Source organism: Peromyscus leucopus, chromosome 22 (genome assembly GCF_004664715.2).
Source record: "Peromyscus leucopus breed LL Stock chromosome 22, UCI_PerLeu_2.1, whole genome shotgun sequence".
Taxonomy (NCBI): Eukaryota; Metazoa; Chordata; class Mammalia; order Rodentia; family Cricetidae; genus Peromyscus; species Peromyscus leucopus.
The window spans coordinates 30,185,333-30,201,738 of record NC_051081.1 but is presented as its reverse complement, the minus strand read 5'-3'; the positions used below and the strand labels follow the sequence as shown (position 1 = coordinate 30,201,738).

Genomic DNA, 16,406 nt, shown 5'->3' with positions numbered 1-16,406 from the left:
AGCATGGTTTCCTTATTCAGAGGAAAGACATTTTTCCGGGACTTTGGAAATAAATCTGGAGTGACTTGCCTGAGACTCTGTTTCTGCAGGATTTCTTCTTCTAGGAGACGTGTTCCCTCTAATTTTAGGTACAGCTGCATGTCTGACATGTTTGTATTGATAAAATGTTTTCTTTAGTGAAGCTGCCAAGATCCATCCCCTGTGAACGGCCGATTTGTCCTGCACGACTCTCCGAGGTTCACCTATGGTAGCTATTTTTATGCTGAAAGGTCCACCTCGTCTTCAGTCTACCTCGCAGATGGCGGGGAAGACTTGCCGGGATTTGTAAAGGACTATTGTATCTGGGGCCAGCTTGGTTGGTATCTCCCTGTGCGGAGCTCAAGGACACAGACGCTGGCTGGAAGGGTAGGGAATGTGATGATTTGTGGTTTAGGTACTACTACAGAGTGTCTGCTGGCAGCCTCTGCGGAGAATGCGCTGGAGCGAGACTCAGACCATTCAGAGGCGAGGCTAGACTTTGCTCTCTCATGCCAGCAGCTTCCTGCTTTAGTCCATGTTGACTGATTGCCTTCACCGTAACTGACCAGAGAGTGTGCCAGGTGTGAGGTGGAGAAGGACTCTGTGTTATTAGCAGGAATAGTGCAAATAGCCCAGGGAGAGTTTTGCTACTGTTTGACGCTTTAGAAGTTGGAATCTGCTGTGGATTTGATGCTCTACGGCTGCCCCCATCTCCCACTTTCTATTATGACCCTCTGGTGATTGCCACTTTTAAAAAAAATTTATTTATTTTTACTTGATGACTCTATCTTCATGTACACCTGCACGCCAGAAGAGGGCATCAGATCCCATTACAGATGGTTGTGAGCCACCATGTGGTTGCTGGGAATTGAACTCAGGACCTCTAGATGCTGAGCCATCTCACCAGCCCAACACTTACTTTTTCACAATAGAAAATTCAATGGCAGATTTGTTTGTCTACACTTCATCATTCGAGACAGTTCTCTTCCAGGGCTGGTGGCTGGGCTCCAGAACGGTAGTTTGGTGTGGCTTATTGGGATGATGAGAAAAGTAAGTCAGGACCTTAGGGGAAGGGTGTAGAAACCACTGGAATCATCTCCTTGTCAGGCGAGACAGTTTCTTGTCAGTCACAAAAGAACTGCTGTAACCACCATGTCCCTTAACACAATTTGAGTTCTTCAGGGGGTGTTCCTTCTTTGGAAATTCCCCCCCCCAAGCATGCAGTATCTTTCTAATTCTGATTTTAAAAGTGAACAAAAGGAGGTAGTTATTATATCTTGGAATCTCATAGATAAACACCCTTTGAAAGCTCTCTTAAAGTTTGGAAGTGATAAGAAGGGCATTTTTTGAAAACTTCCGATCATATTGATAGAGGAAGGAAATTCTCAGCTAGATGGAAAAGCCAGGAAAAGATGACTTGACGGTCACTGGAAAGAAAACAAGATATGATGTTCTTGGTTGGTTCCTGTTGACTTGTTATTCAAATGTATTTCTCTCTCTCTCTCTCTCTCTCTCTCTCTCTCTCTCTCTCTCTCTCTCTCTCCACACACACACACACACACACACACACACACACACACACACACACCCTATCTACCTATCCCTATCTCTGTGAGAATTTAGACTCTAAGACCTTGCTGAGCTGTCTTCTGGAAAATGAAGCATTTTTCTGTGTAGTAGGGAGCTAGTGAAGGCTATAGTGAAGTAGAAGAACTCATGCCCTCAATAATGGTGCGTTCTTCTCAAACCCTCCAAAAGACAGGACTGGATCAAAAAAAAAAAAAAAAAAAAAAAAAAAAAAAAAAAAAAAAGAAAAAGGCTTAGGAAGGACTGAAACATTAGTCACATCTGCAAGTCAGGAAGGGAAAGTGGCTATTTTTACTGCTGGTAGCACTATATTGAGACTGGAGGTCGAGCTGGAAAGCTATGAAAACAAGCCATTTTGCAGGGCCGTGAAGGATACTGAAATAGGAACACTGAGTGAAAAGGACAGAAAGAGACTGACGTGGGGAAAGGAACAGGAGGAGGAGGGACCTGAAAGTGTCCTGTTTCCTCACACCCTCACTCTGGACCTGAAAGTGTCTCCTCACATCCCCACTCTGGACCTGAAAGTGTCTGTCTCCTCACACCCCCACTCTGGACCTGAAAGTGTCTCCTCACACCCCCACTCCATGTCAGGTCGGAGGAGAGTGAGACTCTAGTGTGGGACTGAAAGGATAGGAAGGCAGCAAGGGACATCCAGGAAAAGTCGGAGCCTTCAGTACCCTCACCCTCCTCTTCATAGAAGAGTTCAAATCCAAACAGATTGACTCCAGGGCGTGCTGCAGGCTGGAGGGTGAGAGAGAAGCAGGCGATTCTGGCTTCAGAAGGACAGGAGAGATGAGGTCACCAGGACATGCTGTGCCTTGGGATGAACTCGCAGGATTGGCGTGTGCCTTTCCAAGAGTACCGCCATGTCTTTGGGGGATGCCACTAGGATTGATGGAAACCTTCAGGTTGGTAAAAGCTCGTGTTGCCTTCTCCATTGAAAAGAGGGGCTGTGGTGGGTGAGGAAGGCATTAGAATAAGTGCATCATAAAAGCAGAAAGAAGATTGCTAGGCGAGGAAGGACTCAAGGGAGGGAGGTGTGGGGAGCCGCATCACTTGTTTGAAAAATCTATATGGAAATCTAACATGTTGATTAAAATAGATGGATACATACACAGACACATAGGTAGGTTAGCAGATTGACAGATACAGATAGACAGACAGACAGACAGACACAGACAGACAGACAGACACACACACACACACACACACACACACACACACACACACACACACACCCCAAGGTATACAGATATGGCTGGAAAAGGAAGTGCGCTATACAGTTGACTGGGTCAAAATTGGTATCTTGCAAACAGCGATGATGGAGAGTGGAGAGTGCTGTTTTCTGTAGCATAGTAAGCTCATCTGAGGGAGAGACAGCAGTACTGTGAGGCTCAGAGGACAGATACTTGGTCAAATACGCTGGTCCGAATAAGGAGGTAGAGATGGTAATGGTTAGTGTAGTGGACTCGGTACAGCCAACTGTATGACTTATCAAGTATAGCACTCTTCAGCTGAAACAGACCGGCTGGGAGGCCAACCAGTAAGTTGCTGGTGAGGTGATCTCTGGGGAGGAAGCAGTGTTCTGCTGGGGTTTCCCAGCATTTCAGTGACACAGCTCTCCCCCTTTGCCTGCGGTATGGACATCACTTCTCAGATTTTGATTCACTGTGTTTATCAGCCTTCCCAGTCACTGGGCAATGTCACGCCCTACAGTGGTTATTCTGCAGGCAACCAATAAAAGGTACCTAGAGTGATAAGTTGGATCTCTACCATATTCCTTGGCTTAGAATTGAATTTGTGTGAGTTGTCGCCTAAAGTATGGGCTGACACATTTTGTGCTTAAGCTCGGTAAATATTTTAGGTTTAGTGTCCAGGAAAAAAAAAATTGAGGCTGTTAGATAAATATTTTGGTACCTACTTAAAATGAGACCTTTAAGAAAATGTCACGGAGTGTAGAATACTGGGTAAATTGTTGGAGGCTAATGGGCTATTGTTTGCCAACACTGGTCTAGCGATGCCCACCTCCACCCCCCACCCCGCCTTGTGTGTGTGTGTGTGTGTGTGTGTGTGTGTGTTGGTGGCTTTGTATGTATATGTGTATATGTGTGATGGTTCACTCACATATGTATGTACATGTAGGGGTCACACATTACATTGGGTGTTTTTCTCTATTGTTCTCTACCTTATATTTTGAAATAGGGTCAGTGTCTCGCCGAACCTGGAGTTCACAGGTTCAGCTAGGCTGGCTGGTCCTCCAGCCTCTGGGATGTGCCTCTCTCTACCTCCCAGTGCTGGGGTTACAGTTGCACCCCACTGTGCCCAACTTTGATATAGATGCTGGCAATCCAAACTCAGGTCCTCATGCTTATGAGGTAAGCACTTGACCCACTGAGCATTCCCCCCTCACCCAGTCTGAAGCTCATTTTCTTCATCTACTAAACACGTGTTAGATTTGGGATCTGATCAACTGATAACTGGGAACAGGACAGTTACACCAAAAGCTTCCCAAGAAACTCCGCTTGTAACTGCCATGCATTATCAATGCTCCTACCAACCCACTCTCCATTACCATGTCAATTCTCAGATGCATCTCTATCAAGGTTGGAGGCAGTAGAAAAACAGTGTTTCTCAACCTTCCTAATGATGCGTGCGACCCTTTAATACAGTTCCTCATGTTGTGGTGACCCCCAACCATAAATTTTTTTTTGCCCTTACTTCATAACTGTAATTTTGCTACTGGTGTGAATCATAATATAAATATCACATATTGGGGGGGGAGGTTGGGGAGAAGGCTGAGGGGCCGGGAAGAGAGAGGAGGGGGGATCTGTGGTTGGTATATAAAATGAATAGAAAATTTCTTAATAGTAAAAAAGAGGAAAAATATCACGTATGCAGGATATCTGATATTTGACCCCTGTGAAAGGGTCATTTGACCCCACGGGGGTCGCAACCCACAGGTTGAGAACTGCTGTACTATAGAGTAAGTTTATTTTCTTTCAATGTTAAGAATGTCAGGTTGCGGGCTGGAGAGATGGCTCAGCCGTGAAAGGCTAGGCTCACAACCAAAAATATAAGCATGTCAGGTTGCAGGTCTTGGAAAACAGTGAATGTCAGCCCCTAGATCTTTACAGAAACCCTTCTAGGATTGGTGAAAACAATGGCATGGGCACAGGGCTGGACTGTATGTGGATACCCCCTGGATTTCTCAGAAATGTTACAAACAGAGTGAATATATATCTAGCAATTTTAACTCTGAGTAGAATTAAAAAAAAAAAAACACAGTCACACAGAGATTTGTATGTAATTGGTCATCACAGTCCAGTGTCTAATGAGAGACAATGAACTGACTGTTCATCCAATGATGAATGACTAAACAAAGGGAGGTAATTCCATAGAATTAATTGAGCCATTAAAAAGGAATGGAGTACAGATACTTGCGAGAACTCTAAACTGACTTGGAGTGAAGGAATCCAGACCACATACTGTATGATTCCATGTTTATGAGGCCTCCATTATAGGCAAACCCATACAGACAGAAAGCAGATTAGTGATTGCCAGGGCTAGGGGGAGTGCCTACGTATAGGTCAGGGGGTTCTTTCTGGGTTATGGAAAGTGATCTGGAGTTATGATTGCAAAGTCTCCTGAAAATACTAAGAAAGAAGCACAGAGTTCTACATTTAAAAAGGGCACACTCAATGGTGTCTGAATTGTGTCTCCTTTAAAAAGTAAAAATTATTTACAAGGACAACTGCCAAGGAGGTGGTTCTAAAACCTCAGCAGTTCCAAGGCACAGAGAGAACTCCATGGCTCTCCAGTCTTCAGGAAGGCGAGAATGAGGGAGGGTCTTTTTCCAGCACCTTCCTTGTTGATGTGCTCAGAAGAATACAGTATGGAAACCAATGCCCCCTATCCTTGGTTGAGTAGTATTTTTAACTCAGAGAGGGGAACCTCGAAATGGTAGAACACTCAAAGGGTGATGTTATCAAGGGGGACCCAGTGAGATGATTAGAATAGCATGTACCCAGGAGCGTGTGACTCAGTTGTTTGATAAAGCAGACTAGAAAAAGACCTTGAGGGTGGTGAGTGTTCACATCACATATACTGTTGCTGTAGTCAGTATACTGTGGGAAGCTTGGTACCTGAAACTAACGTTTCTATTACAGTGCACACTAGGATGGTTTTACTGCAAGTGATATAGGGTACTACAAGACTTACTAGGGTTGATGGCTGAGGTACTTGCTTAGGATAGCAGGAACACAAGCCCTGCTGAAATGGTCCTTGGACCCCTGGTTACCAGTCTGAGAAGGTGATGCTGGAACTAAGGAAGAGGAGGCAATTACTCCCTTCAGTTGCTTTTTATAGTAGGTCTCTTAATAGGGAAGGAGCAGAAATTTGAATTTGAAGTTGCATCTCTCTCTGTGTTTTTGTGTGTGTGTGTGTGTGTGTGTGTGTGTGTGTGTGTGTGTGTGTGTGTAAGCGTGCATTTGTGCACATCTTAGTGCACATACATGAGCAAGCACACACATGTGGAGGCCAAAGGTTGATGTCAGATGTTTTCCTTTATTTATTTCCCTCTACCTTACTTTTTAAAACTGGGGCTAGCGAACTGGATAGCTTGGCTGGCTATTGGGACTCAGGGTTCTTCCTGTCTTTGTCCACCATCCCTTGATGCAATGCTGTGGCTACAGACCTGTGCTGCCATCTTGGCTTTTACACGGGCTCAGAGGACCCGAACTCAGGTCTTCATGCCTGTGTGGCGAGCACCGACCGTACCGACTGAGCCATCTCCCTAGCCTTGGCATTGGAACTCTCCTTGCAATTTCCAGCTGTTTTCCCACGGTAAGGGCTCAACTTTTAAGTGGGCTGCTTATGTTTCAGTATCATCCTCTAAAAGTTTATTTTGATATATTCAAGGAAGCAGACGTCTTAAATTCCAGAAGAGGCATATGTCATGTTTTATAGATCAACTTCCCAAAGGTCTATAAACACAGATAACTCAGACTCTTAAGAGGACTGAGGATTTATATTCTGATGTACTGAGATGGGGAGTGGGAAGGAAAAAGAGAGAAATACGGGTACCACAAATGCACAGTATTGTTAAGCTTGAAAAAAAATGTTGAATCTAATGCTGTTTAAACAGGCAGCCCCAGGCTGACACAACATGAACATAGTCCATTAGGCAACTTTTGGCAGAAGAAAACTGGTACCTCAGGAGTTGTCTTTCCCTGGAGTCTGTGGTCTGTCTTGACCTTTCCCAGTCAGTCTTTGCAACAGACAGCTCAGCTCCCACCCAACAGCTAGAGGTTGGCTGACTGGAATCCTCTCTCCTTCCCTAATGGGTAAACCAGCTCCCCAGGTCTCCTGAGCCTGGCTGGAGAGAAGTGCAGCATGTTCTCACAGCATGGTTTTGTTGTCCAAGCTCTTGCATTTCCACTGTGGTCTGACCACACTGCATAGTCCAACCCTTGAGGAGGATGGACTATGTGGGCACATGAGACATCTTTATACTTTTAGAAGCATGACAATTGAATGTGTGTCTGGCTATACCAGCCTTTAGAGTTGGGTTCAGACATGTCAGAAAACATGATAGAACATGAAAGCATGTCAGGGTGTGGTGACAAATAGCAATGGCTTGTCCTCTGCAAGAGAGAAGTCGATGGATCTGGAGTGAGGTTTTCCCATGGTTGTAGATTGATTGGTACAGTGAAGAGGCAATTAGTGATGTCTGGGTATTCCTGGCTATCCAGCTGAGAGAGGGAGAGAGAGAGAGAGAACACACACACACGCACACACACACACACACACACACACACTCACCACACACACACACACACACACTCACACACACTCAGATTGAGATAGATAGGTATATATGTATATGTATATGTATATAGATATATAGATATAGATATAGATGAGACAGAGGAATGGTTTTACATACCATTAGAGGAGACAGCCCAATTCTGAACACTGGGAGAGAGACAGCTTTTATCCCAGACAAGCCTAAGGATGCCAGCCAAGGAGGTGGGCAAGGGCATTGAGTATAGGACCGGATGCTTCTGGTTACAGAATGCTCATGAAGCAGGTGTCCACAGTGTAGCAGAGTGCATCTGTGATGGGAAAGAAGGTGCCTCAGAGCATGGAAGCATCAAGCTCATCTTGTACTGACTAGCCTTTTCCAAAAGAGGGAAGAAACTCAGGAGTGGTAACTAGGTAAAGGAATAATTGATTTGGATGAAAAGAATTGTTGTTCTTGTATAGAACTTGTATAGAACTTCTCGTACAGAAGAATATCCAGTTCTTGTATAAAGGATGGATTGTAACAAAGAGCCCCTTAGCATGTTGGAAATGCTAGTGAGGAGGAGTTTGCCCCTGGGAAACATCATGCCCTTTATTTGGAAGAGACAGGGAAAGAAAAGCAGCAGCAGAAGAAGAGACCTAGCATCCTGGAAACCACACTGCACGGAGATGGACAGCTACAGACAGATGTGCTGAGGGCCTCTTAGGATATCTTTCCAGATGAACCAAGTGTGAATCTGAATGGAGAGATGTCCAGGGATGTAGCTGAAGCCTTCCCTAAATGGAGACTACCATCAATGGATGTGCAGACAGATACACCTTTGTGTGTTGGCTCCTCATTGATTCACTGGGCATTAAATAGCAGTGGAATTTGGACCTGCCAGCAGTCTGAGAAGCTGATAAAAACAAAACAAAACAAAACAAAAAAACAAAAAACACCACCCCCCACAGCCATGAATGAAGAAGCATCCAGAGAACTAATGTATGAGAACAGACTACTTTACAGAAGGAGTAATGGTAAAGCTTCATGCTTTTTCCCTTGCAAAATCAGGTTCCTAAAGCCACTTGGTCACCTGCGCACAGTTTTGTAATTCCAAACTGTAATGCAATGTGGGTGTCAGGGCTAAAAAAACTTACCTTCCCCTTGATGATGTCTGGCAAAAGCTTTGCTTTGGCAGCACAGACAGTAAAATATTATTATGTGTACAGACCGACACTCTCGTGAGTGAACAGGGTCCGGTCAAGCTAATCTCAGGAAACCAGGTTTCACAGAAGGTTGGGGCGTTGCTCTCTAGTTGTTTGAACCCTCTTGCACTTGGTGGTGAGGTAGAGGGTGTGTAAGACTTAAACAGGAGTTGTTTGATCCCATCTCTGTCCAGGAAGGTATGTGAGCGGGAATGTTCTCTGTCTCTTGATCAGCTACACGTCGTTAGAGATAGCTGGGGAACCGGTAGACATGGATTGATTGTCAACACTTCCAAGAAGCTTATCCAGCAACATATAAACAGTGACGGAGCAAAGCCTTCCAGAGAGAAGGATTATGTAGTTTAAATTCCTCCACGGTCAGTCTTCAGTGCCAGAGACAATTTTTCGTTCCAAAGGCCAAACTTTCATAATAATACTCGCATTCAAAGATATTTCTGGTTGTCGAAGCTAATTTCAAGGTACTGAAAAAAAAAATCAACATTTAGTATTGCTCCAGAATATTCCAGAGTCAAACTGTAATTTTTTAAAATTTCTCATGGGTGGAGGGGAATAACAAATGAATTTATAGTTTGCCATGGGGAAACAGAACAGCATCATTTGGAGAAGAGAAAACCTGTATTAAAACAAACAAACAAACAAAAAAGGAAGAGATGGTGACTCTTCCGGCTTTGGATTTCTTTGCCAGAATCCAAAGACTCTAGTTAATTTACATTCTGAAGGGGAAAAGAAGCAGCAACCAAGGTTAGAGCTGAAGTTGGTTTTGGTTCAGAACAAATAAGACTCTCGTGATGTGGCTCAAGAGACACTTCCCAAGGGAATCAAGTGGCATGTTCGTCTTCTCAGGGGCTTTTCCTTGCAGAAGGACCCCCTAAGGTTGAAAACGACTGCCTGGTTGTGAAGATGTCCCCACTTTGAGATAAGGATCAGCTCTGCTCACTTAATGTTTTGCATGGTCTTGTCGGTGTGCATGCGTATGCGCTTGGCGGTCAGCGATTGATGCTAGGTGTTGTCTTCAATGGTTCTTCTTTCACTGAACCTGGAGTTCACCATTTCAGCTAGGCTGGCTGGCCGGAGAGCTCCAGGACACTGGGTATCTCTGCCTTCCTCAGTGCTGGACTTAGAGGTGCGTGCCTCTGTGCCCAGCTTTTATGTGAGTCCCGGAGCATAGGACACAGGTCTTCATGTTTGCTTGGCTTTACTGAGTGAACCGTCTCCCCAGCATCTTGCAGAGTTTTTACATCAAGTTCTTTTTCAGAGGATATCAGCGCTCGGGATTGAATTCAATGCCTTTCACAATCTAGGCAAGTACTCTACCATAGAGTGGCAACTTTAGCCCTTGGCTTTTTAAACACATTATTTTTTGTGTAGCCCAGGCTACCCTCAAACTCAGGATCCTCCTATGTCTGCCTCCTATGATATGCTGAGATCAGAGGCCCATGCCACCATACCCAGTTATATCACATCTTTGAAATAAAATTGCATTAGGATTATGATTTTTTTTTTTTTTTTTTTTTTTGTGATTTTAGTCCTGTCCTATTTGTTTTCTTTCCTAATAGATTATTGCTACCTGGTTATATTCAGTTAATTCCTGTGATAGACAAATTCTATACTACAGTGTGTATTTGTGTGTGTGTGTGTGTGTGTGTGTCTGTCTGTCTGTCTGTCTGTGACATGGGTGTGTATCAAGTAAACGTGTCTGTAATTTTGAAATGATCTTTAGCTTCTTAGGTTATCCTACATACAAGCAGTATTATGCTATTAAAAATTTCTTGTAGCCTAAGTGCATTTTGCAAGTTTTCTTTTTCAAGGTTCTCCTTGTGTGTGTCTGTGTACTTGCACGTGTGCGCGCATGCGCGGTATGCGTGTGGATGCAGGCGTTCACATGCCACTGCCTGTCCATTTGAGGATGTCAGTCCCTGCTTGCCACTTTGTTTTCCTGCTGCAAGCTTCTCCGGAAGCTCTGGGCTTACAGATGCCCGAGTTAGACATCTAGCTTGTGTGTGGACTCCAGGGATTCAAATTGGGGTCCTCATGTTTGCATGGCAACCCCTTTTACCCACGGAACCACCTCCCCCCAGCCCTGGTTCTTATTTTTGGCTTCAACGAAAACATTCTAAGCCGGGTTGCTTTTGTGAAAAACATCATAATTATATTACAAAAAAAAAAAAAGAAAAGAAAAAGTTCATAGCCTGTAAATGGATTTGGAAAGCTTTGGTGGGAGAACAGGATCTATGGAGCAGGTCCGAGAGTCTGATGGGCGTTCTGCACTAGCCTCCAGGCGTCTTGTGTGGGATTGAGTGCTCTCCCCCTAATGAGGGTAGAAACACACTCACCCAACAGCTGGGCTGCTATTTAATGACCAAGCTAATGGCTACAGGTGCATCCAAGGATTGCAGCAGCTGGATGGGGAGCCAGCAGAAACCAGAGCGCTTCCTCCCACACTTGGAGCTTGCATTCCAAGGAGTAGCCTGCGCGCGGGGGCCCACTTTACTTTAGAGATTAACCTCCTCCCAAACAAAATATTTTCATTTTTTCCCCTTTCTTCATCAATTAAAAATATTATTCCTTGTGATTCAGTTTGAGAAGTCACTGGCCTGAAGGTTGATTTCCCCGCCCCCTTAGTCACTACATATTTAATGAAAAAGAAGTGTTTAAGTGGGCATTGGTTTGTTTTGGTAGAGAGGGAAGGTGGCGAGCGTATTTTTGTGAAGAATGAGTCTCTGACCTATTTCACTTTCCCCCTTACATTTTATTTATCCCAGAACGAATAATGATAGTAGATGATTTTTTTTTAAATGTATAACTCTTTCCCTTTTCTTCTCTCTTGCCATGTCTTGTGGGCCGAGTGACCTTTCCTGTACCTCTCCCCTTGACTAGGGCTTGGCCAGTGAAGTGGGTAGGCTGAGTATGGGTCTGCTGGTGGTGTTAAGAGACCTCACCTATTCCTTCCCTCCTTCCTGGAGCCTGGAAAAGGCAAGTATCTTGTCTGCTGACCTCCTTGGAATCTGCTCTCTCTGTGTCTCTCTGTATCTGTCTGTCTGTGTGTCTGTCTTTTGAGATCACCATGCCAGTGGGGTAGAAGGACTGTCAAGAACACTCTAGATAAATCAGTTGCTAATCTCAGTTAAGCCACACAATCTGGTTATAGTTAGCCATGTTGCTTGTAGGTAGGAAAACACCATTATAGGTGACCCCCACCTTCTGGGCCCAGTGGACTGGAAAACATGTAGACACTTGACCCAAGGGAAACCAGTGTGGGGGTGGCCAGCTGTCTGTCAGAGCTCTCCCAGGCAAGGGTAATGTTGGCTAAACCAGATTCAACAGAAGGCTTCTTAAGGCATTTGTACTGGGGAGTAGTTGTTGGAATGGAAGTTGGACTAACCAAAGAAAGCTGGAGAAGCCAGAGGGAAATTTTCTGCCATATGACTATTGGGCACAAGAACAAAGTTCCAAGTTTTGCAAAGGCCTGGGAATGGAGCAGCCTGCGATGGGTGCCTTAAATTATGACCCACTCACTTTGAGTGAGAGATGCTCCCTGGAGCTAAGTCCTGGTGTTTGTGAGATCTGGATTCTCTTGAGATGGCCCATCATCCTCATTGCTCTGTGCAGTTTTATCTTAACACCCTCTCTCAGATAACGTGTACTCTTCATTGTAGACGGAAAGACCCCAGCTACTGTAGATTCTATTTCTACCCTAGTCTCCGACAGCTGCATGTCCTGACCACTCAGTGCACCAAAATGATTGCCTTCTAGTGAGGGAGAACCCAGCTGCCCTGCTTTTCTGCTCCATTGCTTTCCTAGCTCTTATGCCCTGTCCACACCCCTCCCTTTTAAGAAGGCTTGGGATGGCTGGCCAGATAGATAGGAAGAGGGGAAGGATGGGTGAGCGTCACAATTCCCTGAGACCCTTGGCCTGAGATCTGCGGGGCTTGATTTATGAGTTTGAGTGCCCATTTGGATTATTTTTTAATGATTAAATTTTTTTTGGACAATATCGTGTTTGTATACAGTGCATTGTGTTTGCTCTCACACCCCAGCCCCTCTCTTATCTCCATCTCACTCCCCTCAACTCTCCCTGCTCCCGAGAGGTCCCCTTCCTACGCTGGTGTCTTTTGGTTTTGTTTTATGACCCACTGATTTTGACTAGGGATGTCTGTGTGGCCATAGGCGCCAATGGATAGACCCATATGGATTTCTAACAGAAATGTTCTCAGCCAGGGCTCAGGGATTCTTGCTCACATAGGATGGAGAGCGTCCAGTTGTCATTGGTCCAGTGAGTGTGGCTTGGGGAACCTTTTCAGGAAGTCTTCCTGCAACCCCATCATGCCTCCTATTCATTCATCTTTATTGGTCTGGGCTTTTTGGCAACCACAGTGTGGTATTTGTGTAAATACCCATCAGGCATGCCTTGCCATGTCTCGTACATAGAAATACAGCAAAAGTAGTTAACTCTGTCTCAAGGATTATTTCAAAGACGTTTAGTGGAGAAAGTGATTCATGTTTCTTGTCAGAGGTCCCAGTTTCCAAGCCACACCTGAGTCTATCTGGAAAAAGAAACCCTACAGAAGTTACGATAAGTTGTATTTTTTTTGGTCTGTAAAGATTGACTAGCTAGACACATGACAGACAGACTCTTCCCTCATCTGGTTGGCACCTTCTCTTGTGTTAGCCACTGTACTAAGCTCCCTGTATGCATTTATTCCGTGCCCGATGTCTGGATGGCTTAATGACGGGATATATTCTGAGAGGCACGTCGCTGGGTCACCTCCTCACTGGGTGCTCATCACGGAGCACACTGACTTGCCAACCTTGGTGGCGTTTGCTTTTCACTTGTCATGATCACTTTCTATTTATAATTTAATTTCATGTTTAAATGGGCATGGAACATATGAGATATCATTGTGCCATTTTCAAGTGGAATATGTTTTGTTGGATTCCTGCCCCTATCTTTTCCACTCTCTTTACCCCAATAACCCACATCTTTTCCAGCCTTCCTGTCCACCTTCATGATACACGTGTCCTATTGATATCCCCCCCCTTTTTTTTTTCGAGACAGGGTTTCTTTGTGTAGTTTTGGTGCCTGTCCTGGAACTCACTCTGTAGACCAGGCTGGCCTCGAACTCAGAGATCCGCCTGGTTCTGCCTCCCGAGTGCTGGGATTAAAGGTGTGCGCCACCACTGCCCGGCCTACCCCTCTCCTTCTTTAACACCTCTTTTACCCTCTCTTGCTCTCCTTTCTAGGTTTTTAGGCCATTTTTATATAGAGATGTATACATTATACGCTCAGATCTGTATCTAAGAAAAGAAATGTGATTTTTGTCTTTCTGTGTTTGGTTACTCCACTCCATATAATGATGTCCAGATCTGCTCATTTTGAAGTTTTCTTATTTTTTTTTCTGGCTGAATAAAATTTTGCGGTATTTGGGTACCACATTTTCACTACCCATTCATCTGTCGATGGGCATCTAGCTGGTTCCAAATTCCTTGCTACTGTGATTAGAGCAGTAATGAACGTGGATGTGTAGATATCTCTGTGATAGGATATGGAGTTGTTTGGGTAGGCCAAGGAGTGGTATGGCTTGGTATAGATGGTAATTCTGTTTTTAACTTTTTGAGAACCCACCCCCCTTACTGATTTTCACAATGACTGTATTAGTTTGCACTCACAGTGGCAGTGAACAGCATTCTTCTGTCCCACATTCTTGCCAGCATTTATTGTCTGATTTCTTGATGACAGTCATTCTGACTGGGAGGGTACAGGTATCTCCAGGTAGTCTTAATTAACTTTTTGTGATGGTTAGGGATGTTGAACACCTTTTCAGAACACCTGTTGGTTATTTGTGTTTCATCTTTTGAGGATCGTCTATTTTGGTAGCTCATCTGTTGTTGATTGGCAAGTTTTATTATTATTATTATTATTATTTTTACAAATGCTGGCTGTTAGCGCCTTGTCTCTAGAATAGCTGGCAAAGATTGCCTCCTAATCTGTAGACTTCAACATGCTCTCTTAGTGCAAACAAAACATCCAGTCAAAACAAGATGTATGAGGCTGCTCCTGGTGAGACACAGACATGCTGGTTTCAGGAAACTTAGTTTTATAAAAATACATCCTAAATATAACAAAATCTATAGAACAAACAACACAAACTACTGACATAGTAGCTTATTATCACTGTCAAGTACATATACTCTATATAGTTGTTTGCTTTTAAACTTGCCTTTATGTATTGGGTGTGTGTGTGTGTGTGTGTGTGTGTGTGTGTGTGTGTGTGTGTGCACGCTCATGTGTCTGGGTGTGCATGTGCTGTGGTGTGTGTTGAGCAATCAGAGGACAACTTTGGAAGTTGGTTTTCTTCTTGCACCATGTGGGGCCCGGGGATCAAACTTAGATCCTCAGGCTGAACTGCAGGCACCGTTACCCGCTGAGCTGTCTCATGAGCCTCGGAACTGTATGTTTTTGCTCGTCGGCCAATGGCAGTGCAGGAGCTATGTGTGTACCACCATCACCACGCATGTGAGTAGTGTGTTGCACCAGGATAATGTCGCCCAAGCAATAGGGATTTGTCAGCTCCGTTATAATCTATGATGAGACCACTGTGGTCTGTCTCCAGCTCAAGTGTCATTATGAGACTGAGAGTATTAGCACATTATCTGACTATTTAGAGCGTACATGTTATTCATAGAAATTCAATAGGAACCACAAATATGAGTTAAAATGGCCCAAACCAAATTTCAGTAATTCTAAAACGTTATTTTGCTTCTTTGTGTAAATTAGTTTTAGGGGAATAGCGAGTCGAATTTGGATTACATTTTGAAAATTTGTGAGTTATGTGAGCTGTAGGAACTTTCTGTCGCTTACCTGGATATGAAATTACTAGCAGGCACTGTCCAAGCTTTTCTGATCTACCATCCCTTCCGTTTATTCTATTTAGATTTCACCTCTTCAAGAGAGAAGCATTGAACAGTTCTTGATCTATTTTAAAGTCACTACAGCATTCAAGAGAGGAGGCTCTCTCTTGATGAGGGGAAAAAAAGCAAGTTGAAAATGAGTCACCTGCAAACAACTCACAGCTTGAAAAATCATGATCTGTAATTATGCAGCATTAATTTATTTTTCACTGGCAACTAACCGTTCTTAAAATTTTATTTATCACACGATACCAGAGACATAATACTACAGTTTTGAAACAGGGAATGTTTTCCTAAGGATGAGACCTATTGAATTTGGCAGTAATCCCTTGAGGGAGTAGTTGGGGCCATGGCTGGGGGTCACTTAAAGGTCAACCAGAGAGACGTTTGTGTGGAAACAGAATGAAGAAATGACATGAGTAGTATTCTACAAACAAGGACTCCCTAGTGCTGTGATACTAAATCAATTCTGAGACCTGAAAATGCCAATTTTCTATACACCCAATTGCTTCGCCAGATTTTCCTTTAAGTCCGGGCCACCTAGCAATAATTGTTTTGGCAATTGCAATCGCCAAAAAAAAAAAAAAAAAGTTGATATTCAACTTCTTTAGTGCTTCTTAAAGCAAGGTGCATTCAAATTACAGTGTTGTTTTTGTTCCCTCCAGATTTTTGTCATTTAAATGAAAGAATTGGAGCCCATCACGTGTACATCAAGGCATCTGCTGTAGGCCTGGTAGTACCAGGGACTTAGATGCCTATTGAAGGCTTAGGGTCGGTCGGGCTTCCTTGGCTCTGCTCCACACTGTGTGTGTGTGTGTTTTATACGTATATATACATATATATGTATCATATATAGCGAGAACATCTATGTATTTGTGTGCAGG

At 44.0% G+C, this 16,406-nt stretch overlaps 1 protein-coding gene across 1 annotated transcript in view; it reads left to right on the top strand.

Annotated features, from left to right (window-relative positions):
• Window positions 1-16,406, top strand: part of Ltbp1 (latent transforming growth factor beta binding protein 1) — a 403,424-nt gene that overhangs the window by 150,958 nt on the left and 236,060 nt on the right.